Here is a 4068-nt window from a genome sequence, read left to right on the forward strand (position 1 = left end):
AACAAAATCCAGAGACCTTTCAAAACAAAATCCAGAGACCTTTCAGTGCGGCTAGACAATACTGTCACAGCTTGTGTCACTGGTAAGTAAGGCTTCACTAGCTGTGAAAGGGAGGGGGTGGTGGGGATACCGGGATCCTTTTTAAATGCCTTTTAATAATATTTGATGTTCATATTAAAAATTTTTGCGTGTGCGCTATGATAGCGCTAGTGAGTCTATATCGTAGTGCCCCATAGTGGCTGATGCGCACCCCTACATAAAAGACATAGCGGGTTGTTCGTGATAGTGGTGCGTAGCGGATGTTCAAGATAGTGGTAGATCATACCACTATCTACGACCCTTCATATTGCTGTGCGTAGCGCAGCGATTTCGACGTTGTCCTTGGGCAAGTTGGCATTCAGAGAGAAATCTCGTCAGAAGAAATGCCTGAGTTTCAGTTGGCAGGCGTAGCATTTGATCCTGTAGAGCTTGGTATTGAAAGGTGAGGTGCTGGGGTTGATCGGAAGTATTCGTGAGATTGATATTTGATGAAATGGGTGTCAGAATATTTTCATTTTGTTTATGAAGTGCCTCTTCGTGATCTTTGATCTTTTTCCGTATAGTATCTAGGTTGTGTTTAGGTGCATTAAAATCTGGTGGATGATTGTGTTCGGGATGTGGCACGGTGAGGTTCCAACAATTATGATTCTTAGGCTCACGCCGCGCGGTGCAACAAAAAATACAAGTCTTTTCTTTTGTTGTGGCTGAGTCGATTTTATTCTTGTCGTGCCGATTTTCGCCGTGGAAGCATTTGAACTTGACGAAGGACGTCCTAGAGTCCAAGATTGACACTCGAAATCCTTGCTTATTACAAGAGGCACGAAATGGGATACTAGTCCATGTGATAGGATGACTTTAAAGGAAATGAATTTTAGAGAAAGAGAAAAAGATCTCCCTCTTTGGGTCGAGGGATTACACTCTACAAGGATCCTATGGAGATACGAACGGAAATCCCCAGAGTCACGTCATCCCTATAGACCCCGATTACAGACTGAGATATAAAGCTGGTACACATGGGATGACCTTTTGTCCCCTGACCGCTTTCTATAGTCTGATTTATCTTATTATCTTTTTATCCTTTATCTAATTCATTATCCTTAAATCACCGTCTAGCAATCGTTTCGAATCTCTAATAGCCTTCTCTAAGTTTTTCATACTTACATAAAGAAACCTTTTCAAAATCCACCCTCCCACCCAGATCTTATGTCGCATTTCCTGTTGAAAGGAAATACACTATAGCCACAGGGAAAATTTTTCAGGCCTCACGCAGTGCTGTCCAACAGCATGAGCCAAGTAAGAGCCCTGAGAAACTCTCTTCAGCATGACGTTGAGTCAAAACGAAAGAGTTTCTTTCCCAAGACTAACTGATCGCAGGAGACTCTCCCAGTTTAAGAAAGAGAGCTCCGCGAGAAGTTTTTTGCCCACCTTAGATAAAAGCCTAGTCCGCCTAATCTGATACATAATTCCAGTAACGCGTACTAGGCAGGCTAGTTAACAAAAACATAAGAGAAGGCTTCCTAAGATGAAATGGAATGGAGGTTTGCGTGTTCTTGAACATATAGTGTGGCGTGGTATCGGGTTTTATATCCTTTTCCAGCGTCAGGTGGAATAATCGGAGTTTCATTCTCATTCGAGGACATCTTTTATTGACCAAATCAAGAAAGTGTAATAAAACTGGTATAATGACGCTTGATTTCTGAGGGGAGTGAGTTATATGTGAAAGCAATGAATATTTGATTTAGATATTCAATAACGTGAGTAAGCTGAGTGAGTAAGCTGAGTGAGTGAGTAAGCGGAGTGAGTAAGCTGATTGAGTAAGGTGAGTGAGTGAGTAAGATGAGTGAGTAAGATGTCGGTGTGGTGTATCCTTCCGTTTAGAGAAATGAATTGATTGAAGTCGATGTGGTTTAATCCTATTCCGTTTAGAAAAATGAATTAAATGAATTTGATGTGGTTTAATCCTATTCCGCTTAGAAAAATGATTTGAATGAAGTCGATGTGGTTTAATCCTAGTCCGTTTAGAAAAGTGTTTTAAATTAAATGGGTAAGCCTTGAGCGATGAGTGAGTTTCAATCGAATCGAATCGAATTGAATGAATTTTTGATTGAGATATTCAATAATGGTCTTCAGTAGAGTGATTGAGTGAGTAAGCTAAGTGAGTGAGTAAGAAGAGTTGAGTGAGTAAGCTGTTGGTTTGCTTTAATCCTATTCCGTTATTATTCAAGATGTGGAGTCGAATTGATGATAGTTGATTGGTTGATGAGGTTGATGATTGAATGGATTGGACTCGTTGGGTGAGCTCGATGAGGTAAAAGGGAATGTGAGTCGCTAGTCAAGAAGTCACTTGACTGCGTGAGGAAGTTGAGGTGGTTGGCGGTGTACCAATTCGTCTGCGTGATGTACCGGTACGTCTGCGTGGTGTACCGGTACGTTCTGCGTGATGTACCGGTACGTCTGCGTGGTTGATGAGACTGCGCAATGTTGTATGTCACGCATCTGTGACACACATGTATATATCATTGGTAAGTTGCGGGTGTTACACACACACAGTGCCTCACGCAGGTATCCAACGCACCACACACATGTCTTGCGTGTGTAACATAGGGATAGAATGGTTGTGTGATGCGTGGGGATAATGTGTGATGCATGTGATCCTCATGAGTGAGTGACATGCGTGATGTGAGGAATAATATAATACACATCAAATCAAGTGTCGATTTAAGTATAGTGACCATTAATCATGAATAGTATCAACGATATCAACAATGCTGAAATATTCACATTAGAAGAAAGATCTCAAAGTTGCATAATACTCATTCAGACAATGTAAAATAGATGAAGTGAGGGCATTGGTCATGCGTAACTGGTGTACATGATCAATGATAAACTTTTGTTTCTTGCAAAGATTAAGGAATGAAATGGGAAACATAGGATAACGTGAGCTTGGGTGTGTGTATGCGTGGAGAGATTGTGTGATTGATGTGAGTTGGCACGAGTACAATGCGTGAAATGAGTATGAGAATACTCATTTCACGCGTGTATGGACTTGGGTGCAGGTTATTGAGTAACATGTGTGGCACAATTGTGTGGCCTGAGTGCGATGATTGTGTGACTGCGTGATTGAGCTGTGTGGAGGCGTGGACTTTGTGTTTTATTGTTTTTGTATGTATATGTCTATGTACATATGTCACACAAAGTTTAAGAGAAGCAGAGGGGCTCTGATGGATGTGTATGATGGCTCATTTGATCCTTTGAGTGAGTTGATTGTGAATGACAAGGGAGTTGTGATGTTTCTGAGGTGACCTCAGAGGCATCTGAGGCATCTGAAACACATCTGCTGCCAATGTAGGGAGCCGCTCCGAGGATAAAGTACTCGTTTTCCTCGGTACCTCTCCGAGTTTCTAAGGTTTACGAGGTGGCGCAGGGTATGTTCAGGTGATTCTTGATTCATCGGAAGACTCCTTTGATTTGATGGGCTGAAGGCAAGATATACCAAATTCCGAATAGGGCGATCTGAAAACGATGGTGTGTGAATCGGACTATGAAGTTACCCAGTGTGCTACCGCCTGAAATAGCCGAGCACCTCAAGTATAAAGGGGGCCTTATCCTGTGCGTAACTCCCCGCACCAGAGCCCACGGTCCATTGCCTCACTACTTCCGCATCATTGCAGCACTATTGTGTACGATTCTTCTCTCATTCTCTCGATTGATGTTTCGTATCTTTCTTTGTGCTCACGTCTTGAACGTATCTTACCATTTACTATGTGCGGTTCGACTTCCAGCCGGTGTGACTCTTTCTCAATCAGGCACCCATCATAAACATTAAAGGAGAACCATCAATTTGAACAAAACCTGACAAAACCTCTCTACCGCTTGAAAATTTGATACTTTCGAACATTACATGTTTTGTCCTAAATCACAAATTTCCGTACAAATTATAACCTTTCGTACCATTTGCCTGAATGATAATGATCACCACCCCTGACAAGTCATACCCCCAAAGAGCATCGTATTATCTTCGCCCCATTC

This window comes from Melampsora larici-populina (genome assembly GCF_000204055.1).
Source record: "Melampsora larici-populina 98AG31 unplaced genomic scaffold MELLAscaffold_12, whole genome shotgun sequence".
Lineage (NCBI taxonomy): Eukaryota > Fungi > Basidiomycota > Pucciniomycetes > Pucciniales > Melampsoraceae > Melampsora > Melampsora laricis-populina.